Consider the following 16479-nt stretch of genomic DNA (forward strand, 5'->3'; position numbering starts at 1 on the left):
GGTTGACCCAAATATGGGACTTTCTTCTTTTCCGTTTTTTTTGGGTGTCTATTCAACTTTTATGAGCTTTTCATTGTTAGGAGTATTTGACATATGATACTTATAATTCGATCTTGCCTTATTTTTTTGCCTAGATTTGCGTTTAGTCATATTGTGGGTTACTATACCTAAGATAGTTTTTTGGTGGCGCCAATGAAAATCAAAATTACCCACTCCAAAGAAAATAGACACCCCACAAACCGTTAATATAAATTACCACGAAGCAACAATACACCCCCCCATTTAGCCAAAATACATATACCCCTGAATCTCAACACTATGTTAAAGACCATATATAATCTTATATATCATACTATATATAATAAGCTTCTCCTTATTTATTTAGAATTCAATAAAGCTTCCCCCAACATTCTATAATTCCTCTTAATCTCTTTCGTCCCTAATGAACCTTACGCTAGATACCACATCTTTCCCATGCTACCTAGCACCATCTCTACTCTTCTGATGAGAAGCATTAGGCTTCGAAATGCACTGGCACAAAGAGTCCCTTCTATTCCCCAAATTTTGTCTGTATTCCATTATTAAATAAATGATCCATTCTATATCTACCAATATATAGTTTTGTGTCTTCATTTCATACTCTTGTTGTCCTATTGTATAAACTCCAATAAGTATTGTTGAGCTTGACATCATCCGGATAAGTCTCCTTTGTGGAATTGAACTTTCTCTTTTCCTTTTAAATTAAGCTATATATATATATATATATATATATATATATATATATATATATATATATATATATATGTATATGTGTATATATATATATATATATATATATATATATATATATATATATATATATATAGCTAGAAGAATAGATAGAAAAAAAGAAGCTCATTAAACAAAAAACACTCCATGCTATTCAACAATGCTTGTCTGAATATATATATGTAAAAATCTAATGGATAAACATCTGAGGAAGTTGGTGGGGACTGGATATTTTTATGGAAACATAGATCGTAAAATTGCCAACTCATCAATGAGACAGCTGTAATGGAAAAAATCCAGGAAATAAACTAAGGTTATAAAAAAGAAAACGTGAGTCTTTGAATTTTCGACAAAATTTTGCACTATATATATATATATATATATATATATATATATATATATATATATATATGATGACAAGGTTAAATGTAAATATTATCTTAAAAGTAGAAATCAAGGTAATAAAAGTCTCAAAGTACTAGATAAAGTAGTTAAAGAAATTAATGATGAAATATAAAATTGAACAAACATGCGGAGATTTGTAAGGAAAGTAATAAAAAATCCCAACCGGATGTTGACTTGTCGACACCCATCTGATCAAGAAGAGAAAAATAATAAAAAATAATTAACCAGTGAGAGCGGGCCGCGCTAAAAAAAAGATTTAACAACCTATCTGTTGGAGCCGGCAAGGTGAAATCTAAGCCCAAAACGAAAAGAGGAGGAAACATGATACCCAAGAAACAGAGCACAGGTGCTGTTGAGCGAGAAGTTACATCTTTTTCGCCGTTAAAAATGGAAAACCTCTCCTTGTGACCGCTATTCGATCAACAAAAAGGAAGAAGGAATAAGTACTCTTTATGAACATACTTCTTTTCTCTTTCATTTCTTCCATCTTACTTTGCATTATTTTAATGAACCTTTTTGAACACGCACATTCAATCTAGTTTTTTATTGTTAGTAAAAGCTATTTAAAACCTTAAATGTTCATAGTTTGTCTTGTGTCAAATCGAGTTTTTATTTCATGTTTTTTATGTTGTAATGCACGAAAGAAGCTATATATGGACACAAAGAGTCATAATCATGACAAATCCTTGATCATAATGCATCACAGGTTAGCATATATTTAAAAATGTATAAAATTATTCACTACGCCATGCTTTAGGATACGTGACGTAGCCTTCATTCGTGTTGACCCTAATACCAAAGCAGCAATTTAAAACTACATATATAAAGAGAGTTGTTTAATGTTTGATTATTGTGCGTTTCATTTCTTCAATCTGTTTAAGTTTCTTAAATGTTCCTATTTACCTGTCTCTTCACGAGGGCAGAGTTAGACACAAGGTCGGATTTTCATGTGGGGAAATTCAGCTTTCCAAAAAGGGACACTCTAGATAGGAACAAAAATAAAAAAAATTGTCTCAGTCATGAAGGATTTCTCGTCTACTGACCGAGGAAATAAAAGGTGAAGTGTAGCACCAGACAGATACTACACTGTGATCTTGGCCAATAAAAGTTGCTTAAATGCTATTCGAGGTTCTATTATTAATAAATTCCACTTTGTGTAGTCAGTGCAAATTTCTTAGTGTTGCTGTTGGAAGTTATTACCAAATTTTAAAGATTAAAGAATGTCGTTCAGTTAGTATATTTACTTCATATACTATGCTGGCATTAGAATCGAGCATGCATCACCGGGCATCTTAATTAGTGTTATATTAAACAGACTTATTCCAGCTAGAAATATTGCTAAAATGGATGAATGTTCAATTTATGAATTTGTGTTATATATGTATGCATTTATTTATGTTTCGTAAATGTTGTGGGGTATAAATCACCCCTATTTGAGAACTATATGGAATCAACTAGTCCTATGAATACCACTGGTTTCAGAGACTAAAAGGATACATTCATACCATGTTTAACTGCATGATACGAACACGTTCCTCTCATACCACTTTAGTGACTCCAGTATTCTTTATGATAAATACATATTATATTTTATACACTTTACACTTGTGGTTTCTTTCATTTGTAACTACTAGCACGGGTCTACAACAATAAACTACTCGGTAAAAACAGTATGCGAAAAAAAAGAAGAAAATTGTCATAAAAATATCTAATACGAAAAAAATGCATATAAAATTAAACATGTGCATCTATACATTCGTATGAACATTATGCACTCCTAACAACTTAAACGACGATTATGAACTTTCGAATTGAGCTCGTAGTAAGGAGTCGTAATAAGTACTACATTTAGTTTACTTTATTTCTATGCAAAATAGAGTAAAGCGAGAACGAAAGAAATAATTTAGAAAAGAGAAAGTTTACTAATGACAATTAGGCATCAATCAATATTTTTCGAATTTCTTTAAATTGCATTATAAGAACAATCTCTCACTTAGAGATTCTATTTTTTAGATGTGCATGGAATTTGATTTATAGTCATGAGACCCTTATTTAATCAAAATTCCTTGAATTTAATTTTTCTTAAGACGTCTTAAGGTTAAACTCTAAATCTAGACACTTTCTAAAATCAAAATTATCTAATAATACAAATTAGAATAAGGATTGTAGACATAAGCTTTAGTATCATTTTATTTTGATGTGCATCTTCTGAAGAGCATGTACATGTTGTAAACAAGTATTCTGATTTGGGAATTAATTTTACTTGTTGTGGGACGGGTATTCTTGTAGTTATAAATCAATTCGGTCAATTTGAAATGCACGCAATAGCATTAAATAAGATGATCCCAAAGAATTAATCATCCTCACAAGCGAAATCTAGATTAATTTCTGTCTTTATAATCTCATTCCCTTCTTTCTTTATTTTCATAAACGTCTAGTCTGCTCATATTAAAGAATCTATTTTTTTATAAAAAGCAAATCAGCACTAAAGATTATTTTCATGTTGTAATCGGATCTCTTGATATTGCAGACATTTGGAATCAGCGAGTCTTCCCGTGTTTGCATTTCTCAAGAAAGTAGATTATGTACTGAAATGTAATATGGACTCCATAAGACATTGCGCGGTCGACGACATAAATTAATGAAAATCAATACCGAGTTTATCTATTTACAACATTAGACTTTTTTTTGCAACAAATAAAAAAATATTTTTATACATACAATACTTTTTGGTGAAAAATGTACAAGACCATGTGTGTGTGTGTTGTATACGTGTGCGTTTGTTGATTTCTGCGATCATATGTGGATTGAGATTAACATTTTTTGTTTAATGTGTTTACAGAGGTGATTTATCGATTGTATAGCTCGTTTGTTATGATTTTGAAAAATTTACCTTACCTCTATAAGGCTATATTGGTACGCAGTAGTTCGTTCATTACCGCGTCGGTATACGTGTATAAGACAAACTCGCAGCACATGGCGTGCGTTATCAGTTGCATTCCGCGGGGGAAAGAGAAAAAGAAAGAGAGTGAGAGAGGGAGGGAGGGAGAGAGAGAACGAAGAGGAAACTGATATCGCTACCTATGAGTTGAAACATGCAACTGCTGGAAATAAGGGGCGATAACATTATATGTCTAAAACTGAAAGTGTTGTGTATTAAGTGCGGGTGTTTGCCACCAGACTGGTTTTTAAACTACTGTCTCTATAGATATTTTACAAAAACCTCATTGTCTTTTAAATATTATATTATCGGGTGTTTGCTAATTATTTCTACTTCAGTATATTTTATACGTATGATATAAATTTCATCAAATTACGTTTGAAGCTTAAAGTGATTATTCTCTTATAGCCCCCCCCCAGGTGTGCACATTATTCGGAACCACTTCCACCGTCTAACCCTAAAACTTTACATGAAATACAATGTAAATTTTATGAAGATTCTTTACCCCTTATTTCTATAGGGAACACACACGTACACTGATATATATATATATATATATATATATATATATATATATATATATATATATATATATATATGTGTGTGTGTGTGTGTGTGTGTGTATATTCAAGCAGACATTATTAAATACAACTGAGATACTTTGCTGAATGATTTTTTTCGATTTTCCGCATAATCTTTTTATATCAAAATCGAAACTATTGATGAAAGTTTCATAGTTATCACGATCACCTTCGATTTGATTGCGAATCATCTTTAGGTGTTGATGAGTTAAGAGTGAGTAGGAGGAAAAATGGAAATTAAAAAGTGAAAAGTAAAATATACAATAAATTCTATCTATGCAAGGTTAAAAAGTTATTGGATAATATGATCGATCCATTATATAGAGAGTTTAATTTTTTGTATGGTCAGTCGGTACGAGTATTCGTAATTAGAGTTGATATCCGTAAGCCGTTGCTGGAGTTCAACGTATTGGTCATTGGTAATACGGTCCTTCAAGCCCATGTAGTAAAGTTGTATGTTTAACAATTAATTTTGGGTGTTGTTTTGCCTTTTAACTCAATCAGTTCTTAAATTCCATGCATTAGTTTCCCATTAAGCTGTTGGATCGTGTGATATCACGTGTGATATTAACGGGAAACTAATGCATGCCACCGCCTGACCATACAATAAAGCAAATATCTGCGTTGTTGTTAAGACATCCAATTATCATGAAAAACTTCCAAACTTATGAAATGCAAAAAAGTTAATAAAAATCCAACTAATTTACTAAAAACGTAGGTAAAAAAAAACTAATTACAGCAAATAACGCACAAATTGATAATTATCTCCCCCCCCCAAAAAAAATAATTGCAGCCTATAAATCTACATATATGGCACGGTCAAGACACACAAACGTAATTCTCCTCTCCGACCTATCATACCCCAAATTTATCTCCCATCTATTTTCTTAAAACCATCTTCTGGGACTGACCTTTACTCCTGATCTGAAATGGAACACATGCATCAAATCTGTTGCAAAGATCGCTAGTTTTTTTAAAAGGAATTACATTTTCACCCCAAACAAGGCACCTTACCACTTTGGAGTAGGGGGCTACTATCAGGAGCAACAACTACTGGGGTACTATGTAGAGATTTGGGCAGTAAAATGTCGGTTCACGTTGCACTTGAACTTCTGCACGTCAGTACAGTTGGGGAAGCAGGGACCTGGAATGGAATTCCAAAGTCTAGCGGTTCTGGGGAAGAAACTACTGGAGTAGAAAGATCTTTACATCTAGGGATCTCTACAGTTTAGGGGTGGGATTTAGCAGCCTGTCGGGTTTGTCGAGGGTGTTCACGTCTTGGGGGTACAAGTGCTTGCAGTTCGTCAGAGCATTCACCATTAAAATACTTGTAGAACACGCAGAGGGATGCAACGTTTCGTCGATGGGACAGAGGCTGAAGCTTAGATGCCAGTTCAAGGCCTATCAGATTTGCGACTCTCTTTTGAACCTTGTCAAGGAGCGAGAGACTAGAATCTGATGCACCAGCCCAAATGTGACAGCAATACTTCATACATGGGCGAATGGTGGCCTTATAGAGGTACAAGATACTTTCGGGTGTTAATAGTTTTCTAGCACGTTAAAGAGAACCTAGCTTCCTTGCAGCGGCCCTGGCGATGCCTTCAATGTAATTGTTCCAACTCATGTTTTCTGTGAACGTTAGGCCAAGCAGTTTGAAAGATGTACTCTCTGATAAAGAGTCGCTGGCCATTGCTATAGGTTGTACAGAAGGATTCTTGCAATTATTGAATGAAACTAGTTTAGTCTTGACTGCATTGAACGTGACCATCCATTTATGTCCCCATTCCACTACAGATTGGAGGTCATCCTCTAGTGTTTCTGCCTTTTCGTTAGATATGTGTTCATTTGTTTTCCTGTCGTGCCTGTTATAGAGTGTGGTGTCATCAGCATATATACCCATCTCAGAAGCAATTTTGTCGGGGAGGTCATTTATGGATATCAGGAACAGTAGAGGTCCAAGGATAGACCCCTGGCGAACTCCCGCATTTATATCATATTGTTTAGATGTACGACCGTAGAGGACAACCTGGATTTTTCTCTTATCTAAGAAGGATTTAATTATGTTAAGTATTCTACCAGTGTTACCGTATGATGTAATTTTCCTGAGGAGATCCTTATGCCATACTCTGTCAAAAGCCTTAGATATATCTAGAGCTACCGCTCTGCCCTCCCCCGCTTTGTCCAGTGAATGGTATATACGTTCAGAGATTACAGTTAGGATTTCTGCTGTGGAACGGGCTTGTCTAAATCCATATTGTTGGTCAATAAGAAGTTTAGCATCTGTAAGGTGATGGACTAGAGCATGGTTAATTAAGGTCTCAAATATTTTGGCAAAAAGTGTGAGGAGGCTAAAGGGGCGATAATTTAATGGGTCAGTTCCTTCACCAGAATACTTGAATACTGGTACAACAGTAGCAGTTTTCCAACAGCCCGGAAAGCAAGCTTCATTAAGGCATTTGTTGTAGAGTTTGGAGAGAACTTGAGCTACTTCAGCTAAGCACTTTTTTAATAGCATATATGGGATGAGATCGGGTCCACATGTTTTTGAAGTGTCAAGGTTTTTATGATAGCATGCACCTGAGCAGGGTTGATTTTCAGATCGTCTAGCGTGGCGTCTGTCTGCATAGGAAATTCAGGTAGGGGTGGTTGGAAGGGTCCAGTGTGGAGTTTGAGGCAAACCGACTGGCAGGCATGTTAGCCTTCTCGGTTGCTGAGTAAACAACCTCGTGATTTTTGATTAGTGGGGGAATTGTTGATTGCCCATCATTTACTACACTGTTGTAGATTTTCCAGAAGTCACGAGTTCCTAATCTCTGTACTTCGATGCGTTTTTTAGTGGTTTCCGTAAATTCTCTCTTTGCTGTCGCTATTTCTTTCTTAACGTTATCTCTAGCTTCTATATACTTCTGTCTGTTTGAACTGGACTTATGTCGGTTAAATCTGCGGTATGGATGCTGCCTTTGAGCAATATCGAAGTAAACCATTGGGGAGAGTGGGGCTTGCTATAAAATTTCCGCATGGGAACATGCGCTTCGATTGCAGTTTTGAACCATTCGGTGGTCTCGTTTGCGCACTGTTCAGTAGGAAGAGAAAAATATTTCCCCATTGGGCATCTCTGATAAGATCTCTGATGGCTTCTCAGTCAGCCTTTTTATAATATCTCGTTGTTTTGAGCACTGGCTCTTCAGTTTTGGCTCTAGAGTTTAGGGCGATTTCAACCATTATCACTGTATGATCAGCGTTCCCAAGTGGGCTGTCGGCATTCGTTATGCAGTCATCGGGAACTGTGGTCCAAAACAAATCTAGATGTGATGCGTGTTGTTCTTCCTGGTCGGGGAAACGGGTTGGAAACGTAACAATTTGTGATAGGGAGTGAGATATAGAGAAGTTATGAGTTGTTCTGCCCGCTGATCTATTTCTCTTTAAGAAACACAATCACTTAACTGATCGCGAAACTCCAAGAAAACTGCCTTTTCTCATTTTCCCATCTACTAGAATATCTTTATTGATATTCGGGTCTTTATCTTCTTAGCCTTGTTAATAGTAAAACGGTTGGATCACTTTACCGCTCCAGTAAGTATCTCACTGCAGATGCAATCCTCTATCTGTATAACAGCCAGGTGAGCCCTAAAATGGATTATTGTTTCCACATCTACGCAGGATCTGCCGGGCACGCCCTATCCGGCCTTGATAAAGTTCCTAATCTGCTTCGAAACCTTTTCTATTCTTTGCAACCTCTTTCCCACAGAACAGATGTTGCAAGCTTTTCTCTGCTCTATCGCTATTTTCATGATAAGTTCTCGACTGGAGTCCAATCTATGGTCCCTTACTAAACCACCACCTTACATTGATTAGTCCTTATCATGGAGTGGCTTTCGGGCCTTGATAAATGGTGACTCCCAAGTAAAAAAACTTAAGTTGTTTAAGTCTGTGATAAGTCAGATGTGTACGTCGTCTATGTGTACAGGCCGTAATTGTCCACTCATTGTGCTGGTCCAAGGGCTTTGCTTAATGCAGACACCAATTGTAGTGTAAATTGAGCGGTCTCAATCAGTGATCCAAATTAAAAAAAAGAAATAGAGCTTTATTTTTGGATCTTACATTATTAGTTCTTTTCGTCTACGGAACAACATATGAATTCTTAGCTTGGCCAAATTAAAACACTAATCCAACTGAACATTAAGTTAAAAGCCCCAAGATCGATTTCTCTTTAAGAAGCACAATCACTTAACTGCCCGGGAAACGCCAAGAAAACTATCTTTTTTTCATTTTCCCATCTACTAGAACATCTTTACAGATATTCGGGTCTTTATCTTCTTAGCCTTTTTAAGTGGTGATCCCTGAAGTAATCAAGTACGTCAAATACTGTATTTGTTTACGATTTTAATATCGATGTAGCCATTTTTCATCGACAGTTTTTTTTCCTAGGAGTCATTTTTTCAGTGTTTTGAAACTGAAAAGAAATGAATTCAGACTTTTATTAACGATTATTGTTTCTAATATTTCGATCTTTTTCATTCCCGAGAATTCGCTACGAATTTTAAATTCTTAAATTTAATAGAAAATTAAATTTATAATAACTTTCTATTTGACAATTGAAGTGTTTACAAATTTCTATGAAATTTAGAAGGTAATAAAATACTTTACTTTTTTCTTATTATCAGTAAACAATTAAAAATAGCATTTGATTTTTGATTTTAATAAATATTTAAAAAATGATTTAATATGTAATTATCAAACCAACACACGAAAATATTAAGTTAATATCAAAATACAAAAATTTTGATTTGCTTTTAGATCCACTCATTTAGAATTGTACATCTATAACCATTTATAAACAGTTTAAACATATTCATAAGCTGCACATATTTTTAAGCATTATTTTTGAAAAGAAAGTATAACATATCAACAACGCTGATTACAATTCTTAATTTCCTTTAGCTTTACAAAACAAAACAAAAAAATGTACGTATTTTTGTTTATGTTAATTATGAAAACTAACATTCCTTTTCGCCAAGTTAAAATTTTTGAGAACTATTTTAACATAAATAATTTTATCTGTAAATATTTCATTCTAAATACCTCTTCTAGGTGACATTCCATCATTATATTATGATCCGGGCAACGTCTGATGTCTCAGGGAGAGAGGTCACTGACCGAAATTTGAACTGGTGACAATCTTATGGAAATTACAAAGTGCTTTGATAACGAAAGGATGTTTTAAAATAGGACTTAAATTTAATGTAGAAATAATTCAGCCAGAAATATGTAAAACAATAAAATGTCTAGAAGGATGTTTAATAAATAGGATTGGAATGTTTGGTTTTAATAAACAAAGATACGTGACAAAAGAACAGGACAAATATTTTTGGTTATGTAGATACATGACGTAACAAGTTTAGAGACACCTTAGAACTGATTTGTTATTTGAGTCTCTAACAGGCGGCCGGCAGAGACGGTTGACAGACGAGATGGCACCCAATAGGAGTAAGATCGATAATTAAGATGTAAACAGGACTGTATCAGCGTTCAATATTTCCAGATGGTGACAGCATTTGGAAGAAAGGTTGCCGAAATAAACCCGGCCTGTTATTCGTGATAGAATTTTCGTTGCAGCTTTCCGTCCAACAAGATCAAAGATTGGCCAGATGTTGTAACCCCATAAAATGGTAGTTTGCGAAGGAAGTTATTTTCTGACATTTTGAAAACTAGGTGACCACAGGCAAATACATGTTTTAAGAACAGACACACATTTAATAAGACACTCGTTACGTACACGTGTATATAAGTGCAGAATATATATCTCTGACAATACAACATATAAGCGTTTGATGCGGTTTCAAAACTCTTCTAACATAAACCCGTTTTGATATCCCCTATCCAAAACATTTAAACTTACGAAACACAATTATAATAACAATCGACTACTTTAATTTCCGGCGTTACCCAGAACCAATAACATAACAGTTATATGCCATCAATTTTTTTTTATATCGTATTCGCATTTTGTCGTCATCATTCTGATCATATCTCGAAATAGAACCGGATATATGCAAATGGAATTCAATTCAAATCATAATTGAGGAATCTGATATCCATTCATTATAAAATCAAGGAAACAATTTTCATCCGAAAATGTTATTTTTTGTGAATTGAAATTCGAATTTCAATGCGGATTCGTTTAGATTTAATCTCTTAAAAACATATTTTTTATCGTTCTTGTCTGAATTCCAATTGTAATAAGAAAGTAAATGACATCGCACCTAACTGTTTATTTTTTGCATCTTTGCATCTCTAAAATAGGCTTTGTCTGTTAGTCGGTCAGACTTCCGGTTTAAACAATACGCTAAGGACTAAACGAGTACATTGAAATGGCGTATCTAAAACATGTGTTTATTCATCGATGTGTTTAACGATGGCCAGGCTATTTAGTTCAGTATTACAATTCTATAATACTAGCGAGACCTGTGGAAATTCATTTATGCTCTGATATTACTGTAACTATTTTGTTAAAACTGTAAATGTATTTATCCAAGCTAGCAGGGACGCCTGGTGAAGCCAGGTCGTAAAATCCCTTAAATATGATATTTAAATTCTTGCAGATTTCGTATATATTAGTATAGAGTTAATGTCCTATCGATTTTTTATATATTATGAAGTTGCGATTTCAAAAATAAAAAAAATATATATCTATTTTACTTGCGTTCATCAGCTTGACTCGAAACCGAATACGAAACTTATATATATATATATATATATATATATATATATATATATATATATATATATATATATATATATATATATATATAAATGATCGATAAATCAATAATATTTCAATGTTAGATGCATCACCATTGAAATTACAGTTTCGTTGACTGTCGAACATTTAACGGTCATTTAATTAATTAGTAAGACTTCATACTGCAGTTACGTAATGGATATGATATCAATGACTTTTATTAAGTTGTGAAATGTGAACTAATTGCCTGGGAACGAATCTTCACCCACCTATCATGACCGAATAGATGGAATAAATGGGAAAGAAGATATAGTGAAATTTAACTGGAGTTCTTCCGCTCCGAGGAACAGTTTCTGAATTAAATGAATTTGGAAGTGCATGGTCTCTCAACCATGGATGGACTAAAATTGAAGAAAGGTACTGAATAATATGAGAGTAGGACATGAAACTTGTTTAGTGAGTTAAAGTGTTCCAGTGACAGCAATGGAAATAACCTTTCACTATTGTCCCACGCTGTGTAGTTAGAATCAAGGGTTGGGTCGATGATGCAAAGTTCAGACTTAGCGTCCCATGAAAGAGGTTTGGACTTAGATCAAGGGGTGATATTTTTCGGAGATCCATACCTAGCGTGCTGAAGTATCCAGAACCATTTTTTATTGCATTTTCACCCCAAACAAGTCACAGTGGTACTTTGATATAGGGAGTACTATCTGGACATAATTAGTAGGGGTACTATGTGGGGAGCTGAGCAGCAAGATGTCTGTTCACATTACACGTGAACTTTTGCAGGTCAGTACAGTCGGCGAAACAGGAACCCGGAAGGGAATTCCAAAATATGGCAGTCACAGGAAAGAAACTTTTTAAGTACAAGTGCTTTCTTACATCTAGTGATTTCTACTGTGTAGGGGTGTGATTTTGTTACTTGTCGGGGTTGTCAGGGGTATTTACGTCAAGGAGATACAAGGGTTTGTAGCAGTTCGTCGGAGCATCTGTCATTAAAATATTTGTAAAATAAGCATAGGGATACAACATTTCGTCGATGGGACAGCGGCTGATACCTAGCTGATAGTGCGAAACCTATTATGTTGGCGATTCTCTTTTGAACACTGTCTTAGAGGGAGAGACAATTAGCAGATGCACCAGCCCAAATATGGCAAAAAATCTCCATGTATGGGTTAATGGTGGCCTTATAGAGGTACAGGATACTTTCAAGCGTAAGTAACTTTCTAGCACGGTAGAGAGAGAGAGAGAGAGAGAGAGAGAGAGAGAGAGAGAGAGAGAGAGAGAGAGAGAGAGAGAGAGAGAGTCCGAGTCCGAGTCCGAGTGTCCGAGTCCATCTTCCTTGGCAATGCATTCAATGTATCTTTTCCAACCCATGTTCCTCGTGGATGTTAAGCCGAGGAGTCTGAATGAAGTACTTTCAGATAATATATCATTAGTCATAACTATTAGTGGTTGAGAAGGTTTTTTGTAGTTATTAAAAGTAAAAAAGCTTAGTCTTGGCTGCATTGAACGTTGCCATTCATTTTTGTCTCTATTCCACCACAGACCAGATGTCTTCCTCTAGAGTTTCTACCATTGCCTTTGATAGTATTTATTTGTTTTCGACTCATATCTGTTATAGAAGGTGATGTCATCAGCAAATATATCCATCTCAGAGACAATTTCATCAGGGAGGTAATTTATGATTATCAGGAATAATAAAGGTCCAAGGATTGACCCATGAGGTACACCCGCATATATATCATATTGTTTTGACATACGTCCATCGAGGAGTAACTGGATTCTTCTTTTACTTAAGAAGGAATTATGTTAAGTATTCGTCTAGTAATACACTATGATCTGATTTACCATCGTGTCAAATGCCTTAGATATATATAGGGCTATTGCCCTAGCCTCTCCTGCTTTATTCAGTGCATGGTATATACGTTCATAGATTACAGTACGAATATCTGCAGTAGCATGGGCTTGTCTAACTCCATAATGGTTATCGGGCAGAAGTCTAGCAGCTGTGAGGTAGTGCATTAGGACATAAGTTAAAAAGTTTGGAGAGAACTGGAGCAACCTCGGTGGAAAACTTTTTAGTTTGAACAGTCGGGATAAGATCAAGTTCACATGCTTTTTAGGTGGCTAGTTTTTTTTTATGATACCATGCACTAGGGTCCAGATTAAGTCAGTGGCATAGAACGGTGCCTTATTTAGAAATCTTGTTCTGACCACATAAAACATATTAAAAGGACGATTTTCTCTAACATCGAGTGACTAAGATTTAATCGAAATAAGATGTATATAGATGCATTTGAAGAATGTGTATGGGTGTGCATTAAAAGGATCAAATGTCATGTGGGAACTCGAGAGGAATTTTGTCCGGGTGAAAAATCAAGTAAACGGTTATAGAAATGACCAATCCAATAAGTTCCTAGGAGGGGGTTAGTGTCTGATCTAGCCTTGTGGAGGAGTGTTAAAACATTTTAGGATTGTTTTTTTCATAAGAGAGTGTATTATATATATATATATATATATATATATATATATATATATATATATATATTAGGAACTTTACGTCAGTAGAGAATAAGTTAGTTTGTGGAGACACAGTAGTTTTAAAACTATTCGGTAGTTTCGCGCGGACACAATACACAACACTTTCAATGGCGACATATAATTTATCGCCATTATCTGCAGCAGTGCATGTTTCAACTCCTAGGTGACGACATCAACTTCCTCTTCCATCTTTCTTTATTTTCTCTCTGTTTTTCCTGTGGAATCAGGCAAGAACGAACAGGCACTCACGCACCCCGAGTTAGTTACACACGCAAACCGACTCAATTATTAAATGGCCCTTGCGGATCGAGCAGAAGTAAGCTAAACTTTGCAAAAATCATGAACAATGAACGGTATAATTACTCTGTAAGCACATTGAACAAAATATTTGATTCTCACACCAACGCAGAGATCAACAACGCGCACCCCCCCCCAACACACACACACACATGGCCTTATGCATTTTTCACCAAAAGCTATTGTCTGCATAAAAATTGTACAAATATTCTTTACTAGCTTTAAATACAGTCTATGGCTATAAATGAATAAACTCGGTATTCATTTTCACTAAGTTATGTCGTCTGAACATGCAGTGCTACCGCAACATGTTTGACAAGGCTCACACTGAGTGCATGATGATCCAGATCTATAAGACAAGGTTGAATAAAAACAGCTGACGTAAAGTAGAGGCGGGGGAAGAGATTAAACAACGAGACGATAAAGAATGACGCCATGTATATTTATGCAAAAAGAACTTTCTTTTTGTTGTTGAAAATTTAATATGTTTCCCCTCTCTTTACTGCCTTTAATTTTCATCTTTCTTATATCTTTTATATTCATTCTGTTTCGTTATATTCCCGGGTGTCTTTTCTCTTTCTTTTCTTCTAATTTTCTTTCTTTTATGGAACTATCGAGGAGAGAAACGGTGTGTTAGTATTGTAGAAGACATTTCTGGACACAGCAATCGACTTCCTGAGTGTGAACACCAATTAAACGATAGGCACATTCCTTACATCAAGAAATTGATACGTCGTCGGCTACGTCTGTTTCACGGGGCTTGTACTGAGTTCTCATTGTAATTAGGTGTCATTAATTCTCTCCTGAGAATTAATAATATGGACAGGAAATTTGATGCTAAAATTGGGCGCTGTATGAAATAAGCGGACAACATGTTTTCTCTATAAACATATAAATTGATTCTAAAATTTTAGAAGTACTATTTTAAAAAACTCGAAAGTCGAAGTACGCGACCTGTAGCCTTCGGGGTCACGATTTTAAATTTTGCGACCGCTTCGTCCGACGCCTATCTTCCAACTGTTTATCAAATCGTCCTTCGTGTAATGTAACGCGAGGGATAAGATAGATAGAAAGAGAGAAAGAGTAAGATAGACAAAGAAAGACATTCTTAATATGTTGTGTTTTACACTTGAGTGTCTTTCTTTCCTTCCTTCCTTTCTTTCAATTTTCCTCACTGTATCTTCACTAAAATGATATATAATATTTTCATGAATATGCACTAAAAGTTCGAACGATATATGTATAATGGAGTATGATTGACGTTAGCGATAGGAACTTACCAATCAAACGGAGCCAGGTCTTGCTAGCAACCAACCAGAAACCAGAATTGCTTCATAAAAATATTAAATCTTTTAGCATTTGTACACATATTTTTTTCGTGTATTTCTTTTATTCTTTTTCTTCTTCTCTCCTTCTTGACTCCTTCATGCACGCGCGCACACACACACACACACACACACACACACACACACACACACACACACACACACACACACACATACACACACACACACACACACACACACATATATATTTCTTTTATTTTTTGTCATACTGGCGTTTCATGTATTTATATTTTTTAGTTTTCTTTCTGTTTTCAATCGTGATTTCAATACAATCTTACAACACAATCTTCTCAATAGTGACCTTTTGTACAAGTTCGTCTTTTTATACATTAATGTCAACGGACTTCTTGTATTGAAAATACGTCATCATTCCATTAACATATTCTTTTATATCCATCGCTATTTTAAAACCAGGTTAACTGTGAGATACCCACTTTTGCCTCGCCCTCTTGGTCAGAGTTTTGCTTCTGATATATATATATATATATATATATATATATATATATATATATATATATAAGATTTCATTATTATTAATACAGTTAAAACAGAAGACACTGATAAATGAAAGGAGACTACAAGAAGAAATATGATTAAAGATTAAAAGGAGCTGAATTAATGATCATTAATTACTTTATATGTTTATTAGCAGTTGTACCCGGCGTTTCCCGGTATTAACGTTAAATTCCTTAAAAATGCAATAAAAAAACGTGAAGCAACTGAGGCATGTGCATGTGAGTATTACGTTTTTTTCTTCTAAACAGTTCAGTTCTTGTAAGTAAAAAAAAAAAATACTCGAGCTGTGATCGAAACCAAAACTTTAAAAAAGTGAGTCGAGTACGATAATCATTAGGC

Source organism: Euprymna scolopes, chromosome 9 (assembly GCF_053919585.1).
Source record: "Euprymna scolopes isolate OS-2025 chromosome 9, ASM5391958v1, whole genome shotgun sequence".
Lineage (NCBI taxonomy): Eukaryota > Metazoa > Mollusca > Cephalopoda > Sepiida > Sepiolidae > Euprymna > Euprymna scolopes.